The 11,519-nt window shown below is 45.3% G+C and overlaps 1 long non-coding RNA gene across 1 annotated transcript; it reads left to right on the plus strand.

The window, feature by feature from the left end:
• The first annotated feature begins 7,434 nt into the window (after positions 1-7,434).
• On the plus strand, positions 7,435-9,707 carry LOC122227689. Its single transcript, XR_006206197.1, has 3 exons — positions 7,435-7,537; positions 9,276-9,390; positions 9,644-9,707. It is a non-coding gene; the product is annotated as an uncharacterized LOC122227689 (long non-coding RNA).
• Positions 9,708-11,519: the final 1,812 nt, after the last annotated feature.

Genomic DNA, 11,519 nt, shown 5'->3' on the forward strand with positions numbered 1-11,519 from the left:
ACTCTACCCAGATATTTAAATGGCTTTTTGTCTTAAAATTTCCCACACCTGGCCTTAACCCCAAATAAAAATTTTTGTGCATAAAGTCAGTATTATGGAGCTGAGAGGGAAGTTGGTGGGAAAGAAAGCTCATGTTAATGGGCTTGATGCTAGGCAGGAACCTTTAAACGCAGAGAAAAAAAAAAAAAAAACAGGATGCAGATGAAATCTCTGCAGAGGAAAAGAAAATAATGTTTTACTTATAAAAAAAAAAGAAAAAGAAAAGGAAACTGGGCCATGCTACCAAGGTATTCAGCTCTAACATATTAAATTCAAGGAACACAAATACTGTTGACATGAGAACTTCTGCAAGGCTAGGAGGAAAAAAAAAAACCATTTTAAGATTTGAAAACCTGGAGATAATTTCTCTTTCTGACTTTGTGTCCAATTTATATTCCCGGCTCTCAGTTTCTCCCTCCATAAATGAGAGGGTGGGGATGTGACTTGCTTCAGGCTGAGCTTGGCTGCTGTCACAACGAATCCTCGAGTATTCATGGTTCGCAACAGCAAAGATTTATTTCTTGCTCGGATTGGCTGTGGCTCTGTTCCAGGTCTTCTTTTTGCCCCGGATCAAAGCAGGAAGGAGCAGCCCCTCCCTGGGACATGCCAGTGTCACGGCTGAGAGAAAAGAAACAAAGCAGAACTGTTGTTTGCTTATTAAAGTTTTTGCTTGGAAAGAACACGTATCATTTTTTTTTTCACATTTTGTTGGCCAGAGCAAGTCACATGGACAAGACCAATGTCAATGGGATGGGAATTATGGTTCTCAAGGACAGGTCCGATAAAGAAGGGCCCTACAGGAAGGAACAGAGTGGTTTCTGGCAATAATACAGTCTATCAAAATGGGATTACGCTCTGTCTCTCTCTCAAAAAATAAACAAACATTTAAAAAATTTAAAAAAAAAGGTGGGGACACCTGGGTGGCTCAGTCAGTTGGGCATCCGACTTTGGCTCATGTCATGATCTTGTGGTTTGTGAGTTCAAGCCCTGCGTCGGGCTCTGTGCTGACAGCTTAGGGCTTGGAGCCTGTTTCAGATTCTGTGTCTCCCTCTGTCTCTGCCTCTTCCCTGTTCCTGCTCTCTCTCTCAAAAAGTAAACATTAAAAAAATTATTTTTAATAAAAAAAAAAAAGGGTTAAACTTAGTGTATACAACTATTTCCTGAGCATATCCAACATCTGCATTTGGGTGCTTTACCTCAAATTCAACGTGTCCAAAACTGAACTCATCACCTTTATCCCCAAGTGAACCCTTCTTTCTAAATATTTTTCCCACAGAAATGGTGCCACCATCTACTTACCCCATCACCCAAACCAGAACTGAGGGTCATCCTATCATCCTTGGTCACCATCTATGTCCAATTGTTAGCCAAGTCCTGTAGATTCTGCTTCTGATTACCTCTCACACTTAGCTCCTTCTCTTTATTTCCCCACCACTGTCAAAGTCCAGGCCAAGGTCGATGAAGGCCTGATTTACTACAATAGGTTCATGAATTTCTCCACCTCTAGTCTCTGGCATACAGTGTGGGGTATAGATTCGAGGGGAGAGGACATAATAAAACCCAGAAATTATTGCAAGACCAGTAAATTATTCCTGAATAAATGACCAGTAAATTTTTCATTCAATAGGTTTCCTTCGCTCTTTTCATGTTTTCAAGGAGGAAGGGACAGAAGTCAAATACATTTAAGAGTTGGCATTACCCTTCATCAAATATCAATGAATTCTTGCACAACGTAGTCTTGTGTTTTAAAATATAAACAAAGATGATGGGAAATGCAAGTCCTTCAACAACAACAACAACAACAACAACAACAAAACAGGGCTTCCCATTGTGTGAAGCACCATTTGACTGGTCTGTTCATTCTGGAAAGCTGCCCACTGATGGGAGGAATTCAAGTCATCTTTGTTCACTGCTGCTACACCTGTACCTGGCTTCCCAGTTTCTAGGCTTTCCAAATGGAAAGGCAAAAAGGGAAGGACAGTGGGTGGTGAGGCGGTGGGTGGGGGCTCAGGCAGGAATGGTGGGCCTAGGAACAATTTCACTCCGGCTACTTCTCCAGGTATCGGTGACATGACATTAGAAAGACACACAGCAAGAAGGGAACTCAATTACCAGAGAGTCCAGCTATGACACTTCATGGTGGAGAATTGGAGGCTCAGAGAAGGAAAGTGGCTTGCCCAAGTTGCCTAGCAAGTTAGCAACAGGACTGGGGCCAGAAGCCAGGACAGCTGCCTAATAGTGATGTCTCTTTGTACTGTGACAGTCTGTGACATGGTGCTAGAGAAGGCTCAAGGAGAGCCATAGGCCTGGTTTTTGTGGCTCTCCTTGTACATTTTCTTCTTCACCTATTTCATCTTCTTTTCTACCATCAGTGATCTGACCTACGGTTGGCCTTTATTCCGATACAACAGATATTTCTAGAACTCTCCACTGGTATATTTGCATTCATCTTGAGAGCTGGGTGGGCCACATTGGCGAAAGCAGGCTGGCCTCTGTATTAAAAGACCTGAGGCCAGAGCCAGGTTCTGCTACTCACTCGCTGGGTGACCTTGGGCTCTGCTTACTCTTGGTTTCCTCATTTAGAGAAGGGGTATAACAACACATGCCTCTCAAGCTGCCTCTTGTAAAAGGTGAATTAAAAATATGTGTAATGGGGCGCCTGGGTGGCTCAGTGGGTCGAGCGTCCAACTTCAGCTCAGGTCATGATCTCACACTCCGTGAGTTCGAGCCTTGCGTCGGGCTCTGTGCTGACAGCTCAGAGCCTGGAGCCCACTTCAGATTCGGTGTCTTCCTCTCTCTCTCTGCCCCTCCCCTGCTCCTGCTCTGTCTCTGTCTCAAAAATAAATAAAAACTTTTTCTAAAAATGTGTGTAATTACCCAGCACTGAAATTGATAATTCAATTGTTCACACTTCTACTGAAGTGTTTGCTCACTGCAAGATACCAGGACCAGAAAAATTTTCCAGGGTCAGCCAGCAAGCACCAGCCACAGGGAGCCCCCTGATAACATGTTGGTCTTCTCCACCCACTGATCAATGGGGCAAAGAAGTAAGGTAAGGAAGGAAGGATCAATTCTTTCTAGACAGTCAGAGGACACCCTCCAGAGGAGGGGATACTGAAGAGTAAATTTTCAAAGATGAGACAGAACTCTCTATGTGAGAAATTTGGATAAAATTATTTGGGAAGACTGAATCCATGGGACTTGGTCAAAACAAACAAAAAAATTAAGATGAGGATAGGAGAGAAAGGAACTCAGCTGAAGGTTTTTTGAGGGTAGACTGTCTCGCGATGAGTGTCCCTGGGGTCCTGCCTCGCGCCTGATGTGACCTAGAGCCCAGTACTTCTGGAGTACGTAAATAAGCAGGTAAAGGATTTCAGAAGGTCCTCGGGTTTCCAGCTTAAAAGGAGGCATAGAGCAGGTATCCAGCATCTCTTCGTCGAATGTGAGCAGCGCATTTCCAATAATAATGAAGTTTTGGCTCCTGTTGGAAACTAAACACCAATTCCTCAAGATCCAGATAGCCCATGGAAGCCCACTGAAGGAACTCGGCGGGCCTATGGGAAGCATAAATTAGAGGTGCTTGTTAAGGGGGATGTTGTTTGACATTTCCCTCAGGAGGCCTAAGACCACGAAAGTTCGCACACTGAGTTCTTTTGCTTTTGGAGATAAAAGTTAGAAAATGTCCAACTCTGGTGTTGCCAAGACGCTGGGCGCCTTCTCCTTGCCTCACCCTCTCATCGTTGAAGCAATAACAAAGATATAACCAACAAAATAAATAAGTGCTCTGTGGATTGAAGAGATAATACTTTCATTGGCCAAATATTAAAATATCAAAGGTCCAGGAAAGGATACAGTTATGGGCCTTTGATGTGCCATAAAGGCTCATTTCATGCACCAGTCGGGACTATTTCAGGGCAAAGATGGAATGATATTTTATGTCACCTCTGAGGCATAAAGGACACTTTATGAGTCAAAGGAAGCCAAGTTCTCAAACGGCCGGAGACTGGCAGGTTACTAGTTTAAAATCTAAACAGCAACCCAGATTCCAAAACAAAATTACTCCCAGCACCCCTTGCCCAGGAGAAGTTTGCTCAGGTTGTCAGAGGCAGCGGAGCGGGAGGTGTGTCCCCAGGCTGGGCTGATGGAATCCCAATTACTCCAGTCACCATGGGGACCGGGGCCCCAAAGCACAATATTAGCAGATGGGCCCATGCTCGCTGAGCCCTGGGGGCCCGGAAAGGACCCTGGAAGATCGGGAAAAATAGATGAAGTATTAGATTCTCAGGAAATGCCTGTTGGGTAAACAATGAACAAAGACAGCAAAAGTCTTTTTGTTTCATTCCCATCTGTACCCCTATGTTTCTTCCTCAGGAAGCCATCACACTGTCCTCTCGCCTGCTTTTATTTTTCTTCACGGATATGTACGAGTGACGCATGCCATTTGGTTCTTCGTGGTCTCTTTCACTTTTCGATGGTAAAGATCCATGTGGACATGCGCTGCGCATTTTGTCTGCAATAGAACACTGTCTGACTCAAAGAAGGGCCATGTCAGAAACCGGCCAATGAATGAATGAAGGCCTCTTCATTGTGCTGAGTCCCGTGCTAGGTGACGTAGATCGGGTCCCTCCCTTTCTCGTGCTCACAGTCTAGTGGGAGAGACAGCCACCATGTTGTTCCGAAACCCCTAGCATCGATGTAGAGGGATGTGCAGGATGCTCTGGTTCCAGGTAAACACCTAAGCAAGCTTGTTGGAGAAGGACAGGGAAACCACCGGGAAAGTGAGGTTTCAGCCAACATCCGAAGGATGCAGCCAGAAAGGGATGTAGGGAGAGTTTGTTTCTACAGCAAAAGAAATGACGGGTGCCAAGTCACGGCACAGCCCATGATGTGGCTGAGTAAAGATGTGTTGAATGAACAAATACATGCATGAAGTCTTTAAAATTTACCACAACTTATTTTTCTAATCATTCATTCAAAGAGACGCTCAAAAAAAGTGCCTTCCACTAATGGGTCATTTTACCGAATTGTGCACTGGCCTACTTTGTTTTTCTCTAGGAAAATATAAACATTCCCGGGAGCATGAGCAGGTTGACATAGGAACTTGGAAAAAACAGAACAAAACAAAACCAAAAACAGACAATATATAACAGCTTCCTTCGGCAGACACAGAGGCTCTTACAAAAGGAAAGGACTTCAAGGATCACCTAGCGAGGTGTGTTGAAAAGGCCCCAGACTTTGAAATCGGAAGGATGGGATTCAAGCATCACATCAGTATTTGCCAGGCAAGTCATTGTGTGTCTGTCAGTTAGGATTTCTGAGCTGTGAGTACCAACTGAAAATACTTTGTGCATCGAAGAGTTATGGGTAAATATGCGCAATTTATTTTTATTCTTCCCACTCAATTTATTATTTGTTTCAACGACAGAGTCCAATGCCTTCTGTTTTTGATGTACAGTTCTAGGGATTTTTAACACATGCAGAAATTTATGTAACCGCCCCCCCCCATCGGGATACAGAATAGTTCTTATTACGCCCCCCAAACTCCCTCCTGCCGATGGTTTACAGTCACACCATCCCTGCACCCTGCACTCCTAGCAACCACTGATGTGTTCTCGGTCACTATAGTTCTGTGTTTTGTTTACGAAAACAACGGTAGATGGACTCCTACAGTACACAGCCTTTGAGACAGATTTCTCTCACTCAGCATAAAGCCCTTGAAATGTATCCAAGTTCTTGCATGTATCAAAAAGTCATTCCTTTCATTGCTGAGCACCGTTCCACCGTATGGATAGGCCACAGTGTGCCGATCCATGCGCCCACCGAAGGACGTGCGGGTTGTTATACTTTCTGGTGATTATGGAGAGACCAACCAACTGCACATTTGTGTACAGGTGTTTGCGTGAAGGTTTTCAGTTTCCTAAAGAAAAAAACCCAGGAGTGGGATTGGGGAGTTACGGGCTAAGTACATGACGGACTTGATTACAAATGCTCAACGGTTCTCTAGAGTGGCTGTGCTATGTCGCATCCCTGGGAGTGTGATTTCTTTTGAGAGAGAGGACATGGAGGTCCAGAGAAGTGACAGGACTCCCTTCTGATCACAAGGCAAAAGAGGAACTGTGGGGAGGAGAGCTAGAGAATGGTCAGTTCCCAGTCCTGAGCATTTTCATTAAACAGATTTAACGCTGTTCATTTCACAGATTCCTCCAGGCGACTGTTTGAGGGGAGAGGTCTATTTGTTGGCTTGTTTACTTATTTACTGGCCTCATTTTACAGGTGAAGAGACAGGTGGGAGGTGGGTGTAGGAAAGCAAATGACCTCCCCGGGGTCACACGGCTCACCCAAGATGGATGGAGTTGGACTCCAAGGTCAGGCTCCATCCTTGTGCACAGTTCCCTCCGATTGCTGGAAGTCACAGCCAGAGGTTTATCTTGAATCAATCAACATTTCCACCCGTATGCTTATGCTCTGTTACAGAGAAAACATTCCCATGCTTTCCTAGCACGAACTGTGTTTATCAATAACTGTTCCTCAATTGCTTCAATTTTCACATTATTAAAAAGCTAAAACCTGTCTCACTTGTCGCTTTCTTCTCTCTGCTTGGAATGGGTTTTTCTTTTTTGTAACTGGGGCTGGGACTGAAAAATGAGAGAAGGATTTGGGTCTGGTGCCCACCTTGCCACCAGGCAACTCCCCGCTCCTTGGTCTCCTTCCTGTTGGCATCTCAGCAGCAGGTGGTCCCCAGCCTCAGCCTGGGTCAGGGACGACCGGAGACGACCAGAGACCCACTCCGGTTCCAGCGTCCCAGGAGTGTCCATATCCAGTTTCATGGCTAAAAGATGTTTGATGGTTTTCAGCTCTGGGCTGTCTGTGTCAGAAGGGAAAAGCTGACAGCTCACTTTCAGAATCGGCTTTTATGGGAGCCTCATGTATCTTCTAGGCTAGAGTCCCGGCTTGGGCCCTGAAGGCAAAGAGAAAACAGGAAGGAAGCAACTAGGGAAGGAAGGAGGATAAAGAGAAAGAAAATAATGAAAGGTGAAAAGAAAGAACAAAGAAATGCAGAAAAGAGGGGAAAACCGAAAGAGAGAGAGAGAGAGAGAGAGAGAGAAGGAAAGATGGATAACACCAAGGAACAGGAAAAAAGACATGAAACAGGGTGGTTTGTTTTTCTTTCTTGCTGTTTGTGATAGATTACCCTGGACTAGCTGGAAGGGAACGGAGTAATTGGACCAAGCTAATTAGATCTTCATTTGATTTTGTGTTTGTTTGTTTGACTACTTAGTTTATAACTTGGCAGGGAATTTTATCACATATACTCTGCTAACTGGTTTATCTAAACGGAGATTGAGCATGAACAGAATTGACATTGGATTTGCTGCTTCAGACCACACAGGAGAGGGGAGAAAAACTTTTCAAGCAAATGCGGACGTCTAGGTGCAGTAGCAGACCTAACAGGGGACCTCAACAGCCTCTCGGAGTCCCAGGGACGGCAGAGTTGTTGGTAAGCAGGAGTCGACTGAGCAAACACAGAGTGAGCAGTGTGGTACCCACTTACGAACTTGGAATTCACAGGCAGATCTGAGTTTAATTCCTGGCTTGACTACTATCTTTTTTGTCCTCTCTGAGCCTCCGTGTTCCCACCTGTGGAACGGGATACTAATGCTACCCAACTGGGCAGAGGCAAGGATTCAATAGCAGCAAGAAGTAGCAAGCGGATTCTTCGCCGCAAGTACAGCTTTTAGGAAGGGCTTGGTTCCCTATTCCTCCTTGGTCCGTTGTTGACCAAGACGAACACCAAGGCTCTAGGCTACGCCCCAATCCTTTACAACCTGGTTCCCATTAGAACCAGATTCTGGGACTGCAGCAACATACCTTTTCGGTTTCCCAATTAGCAAATTATATTGGATTTCAGTTTCCCTATTGGCAAATTACACTGGATTTTAGTTTCCCCATTGGCAAATTATGTTGGATTTCAGTTTCCCTATTGGTAAATCCTGTTCCAAGCAATGACTTATAGGGCTGGGCATTTGCAGTCCCTGGAATGTACACTCTCTCACTTTTGGGTTTCCCTTGCACTTTGGCCTCTGTGACCATTCTTACAGGGCCTCTAACTTCAGGTCAGGCATCTTACTCTCTGGGTTTCTTCTTCCCTGGCTGAGCTTTGTGACTCTCCATGGGGCTCACTTGGCAACGTCTCCTATCCTACTCAGAGACCATGACGTGCTGTGTCGTCTATGTTGGTTTATGTGATTGTCAGAATGCCTTGAATGTAGGAGTTTGCTTCTGTCTCTGATCTCCAGTTCCTAACGGGATACCTGGTTGTGGCCAGCTTTTCATTAAAAAGCTTTGGTCCTAGGGACACCTGGGTGGCTCAGTCGGTTGAGCATCCAACTTCGGCTGAGGTCATGATCTTGCTGTTTGTGAGTTCGAGCCCTGCGTCAGGCTCGCTGCTGTCAGCACAGAGCCCACTTTGGATCCTCTGTCCCACCCCCCGCCCCTCCCCGACTTGCGCTCTCCCCAAGGTAAGTATTTTAAAAAAAGACCTGTGTTCCTAGCAGTAAGAGATTATCCAAGGGATTTTCAACGAGGCCATGGTTGGTATTATGGGAGGGACAATTCTTTATTGATAAGACTGTCCCACATACTGCAGGGCATGGAGCTTCCCTGGCCTCTACCTGCTAAATGTCAATTGTGTCCTCAAGTCACTGTGACCATCAAAAAATGCCTCTATACTTTTACAGATGCTCCTAAGGGGGCAGAGCTACCCCAGCCGAGAACCGCTGAAGTAACCCATTTGGTTTCAAGGAAAAGGATGTCAAGATTCAGACCAATAGTGCAAAGCCACGCCCCAAACACCACTTTTCTTGACTGTGGTTTGATTTCTATCAGTGTTCTATTTCTCAGTGTTTTCTTTTTTAAAATTCTGTTGGTTTTATTATTTCTACCCTATACTGAAACAAACCCACCCTTTGGCTTTGAAGATCCTGCTTTAATTTCCCAATGTGCAAACCATTATCTTGTATGGGGAGACGGTGGGGGGGAAATGACCAATTATCCCACGGGCAGAAACCAGAGGCCTCAGTGCTCTTGGCTGCATAGAGTTCTGAGTGAGGAGTCAGAATGCCCGATTTCCCCCACGGAGGCTGTGCCAACATACTTTCCTGAGACTTCCCAGACCAAGCAATTTGACTCACGGATTCCAAGAATTCAGACAGGAAAGCCCTCACTCTTCTTTCCAGGGCTGCATTTATGTGGTGATTCTGATGGAAGCAAATGGAGGAGCGGAGGAGTGTCTCAATCAGTGCAATCATTACCATAGCTCAGTGTTGAGAAACTCCTCGCAGATGCTGATAGGTAAGGAGGGGCCCCATGTGATCTGGTTCTTTGTCAGTCTGAGGATCGGCTGAGACCTACAATTTAGAGGGAAGACATTTGGATTTATGGCTGAAACCCGACCTGAGGTTTTCTGCCTCTGCAGCTCAAGTCTTTGTGACCTGGATCAAATGCAATTCTCCTTTCAGAGCTTCACCCTGACAGGAGTGAACTCACATAGTTATTGGTGGTAATCTCATCAGATAATAATGAGAGAGCTGTTTGTCTTTTCTAGGCAGCATACCATGGCAGAGAACACCAGCCCCCACCAGCGACCAAGGTTTCTTTCTTTATCCTGGATGCATGGCTGAACCTCATCTTAGCCCCCTTGCACTTGGAGAGGGGGAGCCAATGGAAGGTGGCGGTGTGGAGTATCTCCCTTGCAGGGCACTGCCTTCTCTCCTTCTGTGGCAGCCTTGGAGGTCCCATGTTGGAGATGGCAGTGCCACAAGATGGGAGGAGTCTTGGCCCTAAATCACTGTGAAGAAGGCTGCCCCCTGAACACTTGGTTAGACTTTGGAGTGGGCAAGAAGACGGTCTCAAACTCAGTGGCTTAGCAATAAAGCTGGACTTGTTACAGATGTGGGTGGTAGCCTACCCTGATGACACTGACCTTGCCTTCTCCCTGCCTCCCATTCCTTTGCTCTTAGCAGAGATTCTGAAGACAATGCTCAGAACTGATGTGCTCCATTACCCAATATAGTTTGATTCCCAAGTCCACCCCACCCCCATTAGAGCACCATTGCTATTTGAGAGACGAACCTATGGTTGGACTCTGTTTCTGGAACTTTCTGTGGCCTCAGGAAGGTCATGTTACAGCTGAGGAAACTGAACTCAGAGAAGGCAAGTGGGACTAACAGAACCAGGGGTAGTGGATTATTGTGGAGATTAGATGGGACCAGGGGTGGGAAGCATCTGGCACATAGAACGTGCTCAATAAAGGTCCATCACAACATTTTTCCTTCTCGCTGAAGAACAAAGAGCTTTATTTCCTGTCGAGGGAATCACAGAGCACAGGGAATAGTTAAGAAATTGTGGGAGAGGTATGTAGGCATTTCCTGATTCCCTCATCCCAATTCCCTCACCCCATTTAAGAACTCATCTTTTGGGGGTACCCTGGACTGGAAGAAGGGTTGTTGTTGTTTTAGTCTTGGTTCCTTGGACAAGTAACTGCTCTTCTCTGGACTTGAGTTTCTCTTTAGAATGGCGGGGTTGGACTAAATGACCTCCAAGAGCCCTCCAGCTCTGCCAGAGTGAAATTCCATGTTAATGTCAGAAGACTGAAGGACTGTGGAGAGAAAGGCATCAAGGATGGGGAGTAGGCTGGAACGGAGGCTTAGCGGTATCATATAACATGTCCCAAAGGACATAAGCCATGCTCCAAGGTCATACAGAAAAGATTTACAGTCTTGGAGTTCATAAATAATCCCTGGATAGCGGAGTCTTTTAAATATCCGATGACACTGGATGCCACAGTAGGGGAGAAAGCCCATTCTTCTTACAGACTCTAGTGTTATTGTGAACTTTTGCAAGAATGGATTCAGGCTTGCTTTCTTTTCCTTCTCTGGTCTTTTTCTTCTTCCCCCCTCTCTTCTTCCTCCTCTCTCCCCTCTTTCTCTCTAGGTTCCTCCCCCTCCCTTCTCCTCTCCCTGTCCTGCTTTGCTAGTGACAACTACTTTCCCATTTTTCAAGAACTTTGCTTCTTTCATGGGTCTTTGATGCATACATTTTATTAGCTAGTTTCCAACCCAACTTATTTAACTTAGGTACATTTTTTTTTCTACCTCTTATTTAGACTTAGCCATTTCTCCAGATACTATGGGGAGAGAATCAGGTCACTTTTTGATTAAACAATCTTGGTGACTTAATCACAACACTAATAACAGACTGACTCGTTTATACATTCAAGAGAGTGTCAGGCGCCATGATTTTAACTACTATTTCAGGCAGCTGAGATTGTTGCAGAAAGAGATTATGGTGGGGGGAGGCAATTCTGGAAAAAAACAAGTTGAAGACAAATTGGCTCTTTCCAACACTGTTTATAGTCTTTAGGGATAATTGTGAATTCCAAGTTTTTGGGGACAAAATCATTAACTCTGACATTCCAATCA

The sequence above is a fragment of the Panthera leo genome, chromosome C1, assembly GCF_018350215.1.
Source record: "Panthera leo isolate Ple1 chromosome C1, P.leo_Ple1_pat1.1, whole genome shotgun sequence".
NCBI lineage: Eukaryota > Metazoa > Chordata > Mammalia > Carnivora > Felidae > Panthera > Panthera leo.